General features: G+C 56.3%; 1 long non-coding RNA gene across 1 annotated transcript; it reads right to left on the bottom strand.

The window, feature by feature from the left end:
• Positions 1–4776: 4776 nt before the first annotated feature.
• On the bottom strand, positions 4777–11815 carry LOC110140217 (uncharacterized). The gene is made up of 4 exons (XR_002314686.2): positions 11726–11815; positions 8947–9115; positions 5327–5535; positions 4777–4911 (listed from the first exon to the last, which is right to left on the bottom strand). It is a non-coding gene; the product is annotated as an uncharacterized lncRNA (long non-coding RNA).
• Between the last annotated feature and the right edge of the window lie 1781 nt (positions 11816–13596).

Genomic DNA, 13596 nt, shown 5'->3' with positions numbered 1-13596 from the left:
AAAGTCACAGTGACGCAGTGATCCCTGAAACCCTGGGGAGTCGGCACCCTTGCCTTCTCAAGAGCATCTGCTCATTAGGCCTGAAGAATACTCCACTCTCAGAGCCCCAGCCATGCCCTCTGAGAGCTGAGGTCAGTGCAGAATCTGGGGGCCTGGGAACCCTGGAGTCAGGGCAGGCCCCCGGAGCCCCCATGTCTGCACCTGCAAAGGAGGGCCCGTGTCACCTGCCGCCCGGACAGGGGACTGTCAAGTCTGCCAAGTCCAAGGTAGAAGGTGGCGGGAGGGGGGATAGGCCTAGGGGGCTGCCCTTGCCCCAGGGGCTCATTCTCTGAGATCTCTACCTTCTGCAGCGCTCCAGGGCTCGGTGTCCTTGGGCCCCACAAGGCCCCTGCTGCATGCTGGGGAGACAGAGGACAGGGGCTCAAGCTCTGGACCAAGGGTCCAAGGCGTTCACCCTGGCAGCTTCCGCCGTGCCTGCCCCCGGGGTCAGGGTCCCCGGCGTCCCCACAGCAGAGTGATGAATAGGAGCATGGAGCTGGGGGATCAGAGGACAGAGGCCCAGAGGGTTCGAGAGGACAGCTCATCTGCTGGGCCCCAGAGGGCAGACCTTGCCCTCTAGGAGCCTGAGCCCAGGGCCCTCCTGCTGTTGCAGTTGCCATGGAAACCAGGACCCTAGGCTTTCATGCCCACCCACCCCCTCAAAGGTGGGTGAGGTGGGGAGGACCTAGTCCAGGGCTGACTGTGTTCGGTTTGGCCCTTTGGAGCACAGTCTTCCCGGGGAGGCAGAGAGAAACCCCAGGGCCCAGCCCGTGGCCACGCAGTGAAGATGGCGGGGCATTCTGGGCCACCCAGGGACCCTCCAGCCCATCTCCCACAGCTGGGGGCAGGAAAGAGGGACTCTGGGACCCTGGGGCTGCCAGAGACAGGAGGGAAACATGGCAATAAAACACCAGGTGTGGGGAGATGGGACTTGGGCCAGGATTCATCTGCTCTAGAGAAAGAAATTCCCTCCGGGTTCCTCACCAGCCTCTTATCCCTCATGCACATGCCAGGGCCTACGTGCTTGGAACAGGGGACTCTTGGGGCCCCCCAGGCCCAACCCGGCTCCCCCCAGCACCCCAATCCTGAGTTTTCAGGGCTCTGGACTCAGACAAGCTGCTTGGCACAAAAACCCTGGCCTGAAACAACGTCAGCTCTGCCCACAAGGGTCTCGGTAGGCTCAGCCACACCCACCGGCCCCATTCACACCCAGGCTTGACCCTACCTGAACTCGAATGTCCTCCTGGAAGGGAGGCCCAGGGTGCAGGCAAGCAGATGTGCACCCCACTCAGCAGGTGTCAGACACGAGACTCCCCTGAAGTTGGCCCCTGCCGTCGAAGCCCCGAAGCTCAGCTCTCTGGGCCTTGCTGGCCACAGCCCTCTGCAGTTTGCCAGCGCTTTCCCAATCACGCTCACATTCAGTCTTCCCAACATCCTAAGGAGGCAGGCAGAGCAGGGATGGTCATTCCGATCTCACAGGTGAGGAAATGAGGCTCTGAGAAGGTTCGTCCCTTGGACGGTGGGCTGGAGGTGGGACGTGCACCCCGATCCAGGGCCCTAGAGGAATGTGTGGCCTCAGGCCCGTGGGGCCTCTTCCTGGGTTGACTCACACGGCGAGGGTGACACGCAGGCTGGAAGGTCCCTAAGCCCCCGGGAGTGGCCCGACCAGCAAGCGGTGGAGTCTCTGGTGAAGAGCCGGCAGGGGAAGGCTGCCGTATCCGTGTTGTCTCCCTCCCCAGACACGGGGCCTTTGTCCACGGAGGCACCGACGTCTGTGGCTGACATTAATGAACAGATGGATGGACAGGCGACACATGGATTTGTTCCCTTGTTCCCGGTGGCGAGCACTCCCGGGAAATGGTCTGAGGAACCAGAGACGCTGCCCCGCCGGGCTGCCGGGGCACCTCCTGGCTCATCCTGCTCCAGTCCTGGAGAGGCGGCTCAGAGAGGGAGGTGCCCTGCCTAAAGCCACACGGCACGCCAGGGCCGCGCAGAGGCCTTGGGTCTGACCCCTGGCATGGGGCCCCTACACTTACTTGGTGGGAGAGCCTGGGCCCCCCAAGCTTCCACACTCCCAGGCTCTCTTGCTGGCCCCCAGGGAATTTCTGTGCTGGAACTGGGGGGCAGGGGGCACCCCGATGATGAATGAGCAAATCAGTAGAGGGACAGAGGGATCGATGAGGAAGGACCTGAGACGGGGTGATTGATGACTGTAGACTTTTGGTTGGGGGAGGGGGAGGGCCTGACAAGGAGGACCAATGGGAGGAGCTATGGGGAAGGCCTTCCCGTGGTGGGGAGGGGTGGGTGATGGTGGTGAGCAAGCTTGGGGCCTTGGGTGGAAGGCGAGGGGTGCAGGCGGGAGCCTGTGATGGGGGTGCCGGCCCATTTGGAGCCAGCCTTTATTGACAGCATCCTAGGAAGCCGTTGGAAGTTTTAAGCAGGGGGTGGAGTGGTGGTGGAGGGGTGGGGACAGGTCACAGCTCTGGGAGGGAAACTTTCCCTGGGGAGGCACTGAGGTTTGGTGACTTTGAAGTGGAGTGTTAGTCACTCAGTCGTGTCCGACTCTCTGCAACCCTGTGGACAGCAGCCCGCCAGGCTCCTCCGTCCATGCGATTCTCCAGGCAAGAGTACTGGAGTGGTTGCCTTCCCTTCTCCAGGGGATCTTCCTGACCCAGAGATGGAACCCGGGTCTCCTGTGTTGCAGGCAGATTCTTTATCGTCTGAGACACCAGGGACTTCGGATGGTTTTAGCCCCTCCCTCGCACCAAGGCCCGGGTCGGCAGAACCCCAGGGCCCCACCAGGCACTGTCTCCCCACTGGGGGATCCCATAACTCCCTCCCAGAGCCTCACACTGTCCACCGGGAGAGGCCCCAGTATTATCAACAATACCATTGTCACTGACTCCTGATGCTGGCACCCAGCACGGGGTCCCCTCAGCGCGGGTGGGAGAATGGGATGTGACCCTGACTCATCTGTGGGTTCAAGGCCAGCCTTCCCCTCCCCACACCTGTCACAGGGGACGCTCTTTCTGCCCACCCGCTCCCCACCCTGTATAGCCTCCTCCATCCCTGCTCTGCCTTCGTTCCTGGTCCCCGGGCCCCAGGGACGTAGCAGAAGAACTTGGACGGTTCTGATTTACACCCAGGAAGCGCGAGAGCCTCAGAGGCGGGGGAGCACAGTGCTCACTGATAGGTTTCCTGTCCAGAGGAGCAGATAAATCACCATCTGCGCCTTCACTCTGTGGCTTGTCACTTCCAGTTTAGCAAGATCCCAGGTAACACTGCAGCCAGCCTGCCCCACGGCTGCCTGCCAGACTCCTTCTGTTCTTCTTCCATCGGCCTCCACCGGGCCCTGGAACATGGCTCCCGTCTTGTCCAGGTGCGGGTCCCGAGAGCCTAGGGTGCTGGGGGCCGCCCTGCCTCGCACTAGCCGTGTGGTCCCAGCCGGAGCCCCCCGCCCCACGCCGGGCCCCCTCCCTGGGTCTCCGCTCCCTCCACCGCAACTGCACCAGGAGGCCCAGATCTCAGGAAGCGGGGAGCTGCCCCTGATGGGCACCCCAGACCTCCCAGCTCATCAAACCTGACACGTGAAGCCCGGATGGGCCCTGCCCCAGCCCAGTGCTCCCAGAGCTCCCAGGGGCCTCTGTGTCCTGGGAGACTCTAGACTCTGGTCCCTGGGAGACTCTAAGCCCCTTCCCTTGCTCTGAGGCTGCCCAGTCTCCCCCTGGGCCAGGCCAGATTCTACTGAGCTCTTCTGGGCCAATCAAAGGCCCAGGCAAGGATTAGAAACTTCTGGAAAGAAAGCCTGGGCCTCTGAACCTGGGAGCAGTACCCACACTCTTGAGTGTCAGCTTCTGATGTAGGTGGCAGGGGTGGCAGCAAGGTGTGTGTCGGGGGGAGGGAGTCCTTGCAAGCTCATTCCCCACCCCCGCCCCTCACCCCTTCTGTGAGCCTTACGCCTCTAGAGCTCTGGCTGCTTCTGGGTGGGGACATGGGGATGGGAGGCTGGTACAGGACTTAGAAGAGCCAGGCCTGCACATGAGACCCCTAAGTGGCCCATTTCCCCTGCCTCAGTGTTCTCATCTGTCAAATGGGCTTGGAGGGTCTCCCCCGCAGAGGTGGGGGAGTTAATCTGGGGCCAAGGGTGAGGCCCTCCCTTGGCTGATTTCTGCCAGGTCACCCACGTGCCGCTCACGGCAGTGTTAATGGAGCATCCGCTCTGTGCAGGCATGGACCAGCCACCAGGTGTCCTGCCAGAGGGCGCAGCAAACACAGGAAGTATGGATCCTACTGAGTGTGCGCTGAGCACTGCCCTGCTCGGGGCCAACCTGTACGAACCCGTCTCTCCCTTCAAGCCATGGCAAAGCATACATTCTTGTCCCCAGTTTACAGGCAGCATAGGCCTGCTTCTATAGGCTTTCTACATTTTCTGTGGCATCTGGTATATTCTCCAGGGCCCAGCAGGGTTCGTGTCAAGAACAAAATGGAATATTATTCATCCTGAGAAAGGAAGGGGGCTCTGACATGGTCTACCATGTGTGTGACATGTGGAGAAGTTCAGAGGGCTCTGTTCCTCAACCTAGGGGTGGTCCACATGGGGGTCCTCACTTTGGAAACTTTCAGTGAGCTGGGCGCTAATGTTTTGTAAACATTTCTATGAGTGTATCGTGCTTCAGAAAAAAAATGGTCAAAAACAAACAAAAGCTGGATGAAAGGAACAAATGAATCTCAGGCCAGTCCACCTCAGGAGATGCTGTTGGCTGGAGCACAGTGGAATACAGGAACCATGGGGCAGGAGGAGGGGTGTGGCCCCCGAAGCCAATGTCCTGGGCAAGTCCCAGCCAGGCCACCTGTCTGAGCCTCAGTTTCTCCCTGTGAGAAGGGGTGAGGAATCAGACTCTGAAGGAGGGCTTCAGTGGAGCCAAGAGTGTGGTTTGCTGCACCCACGGGCAGAGGGGACCCCACGCTGCCTGCACACCCCTACCCCCAGCCTGCCCCCAGGTTCCCTGGCCACGGTGAGTCCTGGAGAGACCCCTGACACAGTCCCAGGGCGCGGTGCCCTGCCAGCTGCCCACCGTGTCGGGAGCTCAGCAGACACCCCCCCACCTGTGGGTGGGGTCCTGGCATCACTGCCCACCTATGCTTTGCTCCCTAAGTTTTCTCCCTAGCTCAGCAGAAACCCCTCCTCCCAATTAGCCATTCTGCTCCAGTTACCAGCAGAAGCCTGGGGGAGTCTCTGACAGCACCCCCCAAGAGGCTGTGGGGACAATGGGCTGGCAAAGATCACCTCCCAGCCTACTGGGACACGGTTGGCAGCCTGTGAGCTGTGTCAGAAAGTCTCCTGTTTGGCATAGGTGTGTTGCTGAGGCCAGTCCGTTAGGGACCCAGGTGGGTAGCTCCAGCCCATGCCTGTCTCCCAAGGCCCTGCATTAGCTGAATTTCCTCGAAGGTGGAGTCGTCTCGGGCCTGGAGCTCAGGTCTGTGACTTTGAACCACCTGTGAATAACAAGAGCGCAGACACTCAGGCAGGAAGAGGACACTCACATTGTCACATGGTCTGGGAGGCCCAGGCAGCGGATGGCAGATCTGAGACCCCAGGAGAGAGGACAGGCTGCCCAGGCTCAGACATCCAGGCAGCGAAGGAGGCAAGAAGGCATCAGGTGGGTCAACTGCAAACCCAGGGATGACAGCAAACCACCTCCTCGGTGTGGACAGATCCTGAACTGTCAGGGTAGGAATGCCCACAGGCATTATGGGGTCCAGCCCCACTTTACAGATGGCGAAACTGAGGCCCAAAGGCGAGAAGAGACTTTAAGGTCTCCCAGTGAGTCCTTGGCACAGCTAAAACGGACCCCCCTCTGCCTCTCGATAAACAAAGCAAACCAGCCACGTGGCAGGTGGCGCCCGGTGCTACACACAACAGAGCTGGCCTGCGAGTTCACGCTGGAGGCAGAACGGGGGCTGGGGCTGGGGCCGGAGCACGTGGGCGCCGGGGTCCAGAGGACCAGGACTTGTGAACCAGGGTCAGGAGTGGAGACGCTTCTAGCAGCCACTTCCCTAGTTCGAATGTGGGAGGAGCGGGGAGAGACATCCACCAATGGGGGGAGAGGGGGCGGGGCCGTGGCACGGGGCTGTCTGGGAGGGGGCGGGGCCGTGGTACAGGGCTGTCTGGTCCTCTGAGCGTCAAGAGGCTGGTTGGACATCCAGGTGGACACGCTGAGCAGGTTGGATGAGTCAGGTTGGGGAGAAGGCCCCGAGAAGGGATGCACCCTTGAGAGCCTCCAGATCGGATGAGGTGAACAGGGAGTGCATTAATTCATAGAGAAGAAATCCAACAACCAAGCTGGGAACCACCCAGGTTTAGGTGTTTGGGAGACTGGGCGGCCAGGGAGGTGGGAGAGAACTAGGCAAGGGTGGGCTCCTGGGGGCCAAGGGCAGCTGGCACTGCTAGGAGGTGGACGGCGGCCATGCTGCTGACAGTTACAGCCAGGCAAGACACAGAAGTGGGCACAGCTCAGGTGCCAGGAGGGAATGGAGGGCTTCAATGAGAGCATCTCCACGGAGTGACGGGGGTTACAGGATGGCCACGAGGTGGGCTGAGAGCTGGTGCATGGGAGCAGTGGCCGGGACAGCTTTCCAGAACCGTGGCTGTGAAGGACAACGGGCTGGATAAGGGTGCCCTTTCCTCCTGGGGGCCAGGGAGTACAGGGTGCTTCTGTGCTGATGGATTGATCCAGGAAAGGAGGGAGGTTGGATGAGGCTCAGGGGGAGGGGGGAGGTCTGCTGGGGGGAGGGGAGAGCTCCATCTGTGTCCACGTGGGGACATGAATGCATCTTACAGACCCACGCGGAGAGTGGGCACATGGGTCAGCAGCCTGACCCGGTTGCTTCTGATTCCTCAGTGAAGAATGAAGCGAGGTCACTGGCTGAGCGTGGGATGAAGGAGGGAAGGTGTGAAGCAGGCCTTTTGCAGAGTGGAGGGGTGGGGGGGGGTGTTTCCAACACGTGTTCTCACTCCCACATGCATGTACAGAGCCAGCGCTTCCCTCCTGCATAAGTTCCTACTAGAAGTACACTTTCTGGATTGTCTTCCTGTAACCGCTCACAGCATCCTTAGGATAAACAGATCCACCGTCTCTGCACACGTGCCAAGGTGGTGATGGCCATGCAGCTCCTTTGAACAGGTATCGGCTTCTCTCTGTGACTAGTGATGCTGTAACAAAATGCGCAGCTAGCTCTGGGCAACTGAGGACTACTTCATATGAGGGGCTCTAACTAGTGGACTGTCTCACTCAAGGTGGTGCATGAGATGACAATTTTGATGCCGCTGACCTTTCATGAAAGCCAAACCTGTTGACCCCCTGAGCCAGAATATTGAGAATGTCAGCTCCCCTGACATCAGAACCCTTTTTTTTGTTGGCGTTCTCATGGGTGAGAACTAACACAGCATCGTTTTAATTTTCAGTTCCTTGATCACTGGTGAAGGTGAGCATGTTTCTTTATGTTTCACTCATTCACTATTTTACTCCTTTTCCTGTTGTTTGTGTTTTTCTCACTGCTTTCTAGCACACCTCCTGCGGAAGGAGGCTATTAAGCTTTTGTTATATATGTCGCAAGAGTCTTCTCTCCCTTTGGCATATGTCTTTTTCACTTTGTTTTCATTCATCTATAGGAGTTTCTTGCAGAAACTTGCAGAAAAGTATAGGCTTTTATGCAGACGATTTTGCCAGCCTGTCTGTGGTGGGAACTGTCGCCTGTTGCCCAGATGCTCCTCAGGCCTGGCGCCTGCATCCCTGCTGTTGCCACAGAGAACTGGCTTCTCCCGGTCTCACTCTCTCCTCGAAGCGGGTGTCCTGGTGACTGAGCAGCTGATGCCCCAGGTTGGGACCCCTCTGAAGGTGCCCCTAGCCCCAGAGCACCTGTAGCCTCTGTGGGACTGTCTCTTTTTCCTGCTCAGTCCCCCTCACTCCCCACGGAGACAGGGTGTGCTGTGTCCAGGGGCAGCCACACCCGGCACCAATAAGTTCGTGGCTTAAAAGAATAGAAAGTATTCTCTCATAGCTCTGGAGGCCAGTGGTCTGAAAGTGAAGGGTCTGAAGGGCTGCGCTCCCTGAATGCACCCCGGGAAGACTCCTTCCTGCCTCCTCCAGCTTCGGGGGGCTGCCGGCACCCCCCGGTTTCCCTTGGCTTGCGGCCACATCACTCCAGTCCTCTGCCTCTCAGACCACATGGCCTTCCCTTCTCTGCCTGTGTTCTCACCTCTGCTGTTTCTTACATGAGCACTTGTCATTGAAAACTCCTGGTGGCCCAGAGATTAAGACGCCAAACATTCCTGGCTAAGGGCATGGGTTCAATTTAGTCAGGGAGCTAAAATCCTGCAAATGATGCAGCAGGGAAGAAACAAACAACAAACAAACAAACAAAACCATCAAAATATTTGTCATTGGGAATTCCCTGGCGGTCCAGAGGTTGGGACGCCACGATTTCACCACCAAGGTTGCAGCTTCAGTCCCTGGCTGGGGAACTAAGATCTTGCAAACTGTGGAGCACAGTCAAAACCAAACAAATACCGCTTGTCTTTGAACTTTGGGCCCCTCCTGATAATTCAGAAGTCCATCTGAAGTTCCTTAACTTGATTGCAACTGCAAAAACCTCTTTGACCAATAAAGTCACAGCCAGAGGTTCCAGGGGGGAGGCTGTGGACGTGTCTTTGGGGCCACCATTCAGACCACCCCAGGCATCTACTGAGAGTCCTTTCTGCCCTTCCTGCCCCTGCCCCCTGGACCTTGTGTGCCAGATTCCTGTTTCAGCCTCCAGGGACGCCAACCCCAGATGCTACCCCTCCTCCAAACTTCTGGGACAGGGACCCTCAGAACAAGAAGGTTCAGGCCCCAAGTCCTCACTTACCTGGTTGTGCAAATTTGGACAAGTCCCTTCCTCTCGGGGGTGAGGGGGAAGATTCCTGTTGTCTGAAAGAATTGTGTTAGATGCTGGTGAGGGTTTTCTGGCCTTCTGCCATCTGACGCTATTCACATACCACAATCATCCACACTCAGTCTTGAGCAGCTCTTGGCCCCTGGGGGAAACGGGAGTGAGACTGGGGAGAGGACACGTGCCCTGGCCTGGCCCCTGGAGAGCTGACATCAGGCTCCTCCCGACCCCCCCACCTGCCGTTCCAGAATAGCTCTGATGTCATTCGTGATTGTCCCTTTCTCCCACAATGAAAGCCAGCAAGCGAGAAAAAGGGGTTTCTCTTCTAAAATTGCTTTTCTGCGTTCTTTGACAGAACTGTGTGCCTGCGTGTAATTAATTCACAGCCCGGCGACCGGGTCAGTGGCTTGGCTCAGAGAGAAAGCTCTAGAGAAAAGCAGAGACGCACAGTTACCGCTGGAAATGAGATTCCCCCAGCCGCCCAGACCTGCCGCTGCTCTCAGACCAGAATAAACACCTGCAAATCCCGCCTGTCGGAAACTTGGCCTCAAGGGCTTTGACCTTCTGAACGCAAGCTGGCGCCGAGACCCTGAGAAGTCTGACCAGAGGAAACCTTGTAAGGTTTCCCCGAGATTTCTCAGTCTTCCTAGAGGCCTGGAGACAGGTGTTTCAAACCAGCATGGTAGCACGTCTTTTCCAGAGTGTGGGGTGAGTCCTAGTCTGCTGCCAGCCTTCTACGTGACCTTGATCAGACAAAATATGCTAGGGTGTCTTCCTTGTCCATAAAGTGAGATAATGCGATACTATTCCTAAATTGCAAGTCGATTATAAAGACCAAAGATCTGCATGAAACATCTGATCATTCCTCTCTGGCAACTACCTGTGAGGACTTTATCCAGGGGACTCGTGGGTGACATGAGCAAGGCAATTCTGTAGAACGTGGAAAAGTAGAAACAACGCTATTCGCCACCTGTAAGGGCTTGTTAGGAAGAGGACCGTTTGTAGGACAGAAGACTGCAACCAAGAAAATTCATCTTGCAGAAAAATACTATTGCTGTGAGAAAAATAATCAAGAGCCTGAGCCTGGTGACCCCAACAGAGGAGGGGACAGAAATGGAATTGACAGAGATGCCCCCCTTGCCACCTGAAGTGCCAGTATACAAACACTTCCCCTGCACACACTCCTGGAAGCCCTAGAATAGGGCTTTCTGTTTTCAGTGATTTTTATTTGCCTTGCTTGAACTGAGGGTAGGGAGAAGGTAACAGAACATCTAGGCTTTATCTGATTTACATGGAAAAATAATTGTAATGCTTATTAGCATTTACTACAGGCCAGGCACTGTTCTAATGCTGTACACACAATATTCCAATAAATCAAAGATGCTGCTGATTGCAACACCCTTGTATTTTACGTACCACTAAGAATTTTTAAAACACTGACAATGTAATGGTGACACAAAAAGATGAATCCTAGACTCAATAAAATATTACCAGCTTAACTCATCTATTCTTCACAGTATAACTTCAAGGCAGAAAATGTTTGCCTCTTTCTACAAATGAGAAAACTGAGGATCAGAGACGTTCCGGAACTGCTTGAGTTACTTAGGTGGCAGGGCTGGGACTTGACCTGGACCACTGAGGCCTCTACTATACTCATTCCTCTCTAAGGGCACCTCGACTTGGGGCAGGGTATCGGGGGTCTGACGGGGGTGGGAGAGGGATTGGAGGAGGCAGGGAGTCCAGGCTGCAGGCCGGGATTCTCAGGGGAGGTGCTGCTGCTATACGGCTTTCTCAGCATCCCTCCTATTCTTCTTCTGCTCAGGGCTCCAGCCTTCTCCAAAGAAGAGGGTCCCCCATGTACTGCCAAGGGGTCTCCTCTATACAGCTATGGAGTGCATCACACCAGAGCTAACATTTTTCTTGGATTCTTTCAGAGTTGGAAGGCTTCAGGCAGGGTTGGCAAATCACTTTCATCTCAAGTGCCAACCCTAATGGATCAGCAGAGGCTGCCAGGAAAGTTGGGAAGGGTTCTGTGGCCCAGTTGGGATCCAGGGCAAGCTCTCTGGCCCTGTCCCCATGATCATCAGCAGAGGACGGGTGAGACGAGGTGTTTCCCAGGCTGGGCTGGGGACTAGCTGGGATACCCGGCCCACCAGAGGACCACCCAAGACCCCACATCACGCTCAAGAAAGCTTGAATGGCCTCCCCAGGGTCAAGCCTCCTGCAGCCTCTCTGTAGTTCCACCAGCTGAGTCAAGAGGTGGGAGGAGATGAGAATGGAGGCAGGCGGTGGGGGGGGGGTGTTGCTTCCAGAGTCGTCAGGGTACCCCAGGGATCGTCCCACAGCCTGGAGCTTCCCCAGTGCCCGGGGAGGGGGCCCGCAGCGTGCCAACTCGTGTTTCACAGATTATACTGTGTGGAATCGGCTGCCCCTGGTAATTATTTCACTTCTATAATTAGCCCAAAGTTCCTGCTGCTGAGGAGGACAAGGATGTGGGGTGTGAGGGTGAATTGCTGTGACTGAGCGCTTGACTCACACCCTAGAAATGCCCCATCGTAGGGAAGGGGTGCCCTTCCTTGGGGTGGGCTGCCCACTTGTTCTAGAGCAGCTGAGGTTCCAAACCACCTTTCCAAGACAGGAATCACCCCCCATGGTCTGATGATAAGTGTGTGCTCAGCATCTTGAAGCCCCTCCACGCACTTCCCTCCTTTGTCCCCAGCACACGCTGTGAGATGAAACCTCACGTGGTCCTCACCACCCTGCGGGAGATCTTGGGGTCTGATGCACAGGTGGGATTTGAACCCCGGGTGGGCCAGCCTCTCCTCCACAGCCTCGGTATCACCCACAGTCACACTCCTCCCAGACAATGGCCCCGGAGGAATCCCTGCAGGACTTGGTTCTAGAACACTCGGGAGATGGTCTTCGGGGACACATTCTCATCTTTAAGAAAGAGTTGGTGGGAGCTCTGGTGGTCCAGGGGTTAGCATTCCTTGCTCTCACTGCCAAGGATCCGGGTTCAATTCCTGGTCAGGGAACTAAGATCCCTCAAACCACGAGGCACCACGAAGAAGAAAGGAAGAAAGAGCAGGTACTTTCATATTTTTGAGGATGGGTAGACTTTCGAGGGTTCCGTCAGCCAGTCGTGGGTTCCTGTGTCCACCCTCCCTTCTCCTGGGGACACAGCAAACGATAAAGGGCAGGCTAGGGGTGAGGGCTGTGAGTTCAGCCCCAACTCCCCCCGCCCACTTACCACCACCACAAGGTCTCAGGCTGAGATCAGGCTTAATAGCAATGAGATTTCTTATTTCCCAACTGCCTCTGGGAACAGCAGAAAACAAATATCAATTATGGGCAGAATTGTCAGTCAGAAAAAAAGATATTGCTCTCGATTCAGAATTTACAAACAGTTAATTAAGCCTGCAGTGAGGAACATGCCTGTGGGCCTGCTCGCCCACCCAGAGAGAACCTTCTGGTCTCCAGGGATCCCACGTGAATCCCCTCGTTGGGGCTGCAACCCCCCACCCCCATCCCATGGGCTCTAGCACGTAACACCTGTCTTGGCATACTGATCTCAAGAGCTCAGTCCCATCAGTCACCCACCCCCTGGGACCAGAGACTCTGAACCCAGCTCCAAGCCTGCTCCCCGGAGTCTTGTTCTGTGTCCCCTGTTTCAGGCCTAACTGCTTCTTTGGTCTTGGACTCAAGAGTGGGAACATTATTAAGGCTTTTGATAGACCCAGCCCAATCAGGAAGGGTCTTGCTTCATTCCGTCTGGGATAAAAAGAGGGCAGTGTGGAGGGATGGGGCCCGTTGCTGATGGAAGGAGGCAGCTCTGCAGACAGCGGAAGGTGGCTAAGAGGCATGAGGTGCGGGACAGATTTATACCTTCGCTTTCAAGGAAACGACTCTTTATTCAGGAAATGAGGGTGCCAAGCAGGCATCAGAGAAAGTGGAGTGGTCAATTAAAATCCTCACACAGAGCCGAGAGTGCCAGACACCATGGGGAAGAGGACAGGCCCACCCCTGCTCCTGGGGCACACATTCTGTTTGGAGAGACAGAGAATAAACAAACAAACCTGTTAACAAGCACAATCATTTCAGGTGTCAATCAGTGTAACAAAATAAATAAGCAGGGACTTCCCTGGTGGTCCAGTGGTTAAGAATCCGCCTTCCAGTGCAGGGGATGTGGCTTTGATGCCTGCTTGGGGAACTGAAGAATTGATGCTGTTGAACTGTGGTAGTGGAGAAGACTCTTGAGAGTCCCTTGGACTGCAAGGCGATCCAACCAGTCCATCCTAAAGGAAATCAGTCCTGAATATTCATTGGAAGGACTGATGCTGAAGCTGAAACTCCAATCCTTTGGCCACCTGATGCGAAGAACTGACTCATTGGAAAAGACCCTGATGCTGGGAAAGATTGAAGGCAGGAGGAGAAGGGGACGACAGAGGATGAGATGGTTGGATGGCATCATCACCGACTCAATGGACATGAGTTTGAGTAAACTCTGGGAGTTGGTGATGGACAGGGAAGCCTGGTGTGCTGCAGTCCATGGGGTGGCAAAGAGTCGGACACGACTGAGCGACTGAACTGAACTGAACTGGGGAACTGAGATACCACTGCCGTGGG

Source organism: Odocoileus virginianus, chromosome 23 (genome assembly GCF_023699985.2).
Source record: "Odocoileus virginianus isolate 20LAN1187 ecotype Illinois chromosome 23, Ovbor_1.2, whole genome shotgun sequence".
In the NCBI taxonomy this organism is placed as follows: Eukaryota; Metazoa; Chordata; class Mammalia; order Artiodactyla; family Cervidae; genus Odocoileus; species Odocoileus virginianus.
The sequence above is the reverse complement of the archived record's forward strand: the minus strand, read 5'-3'. Positions and strand labels throughout refer to the sequence as shown.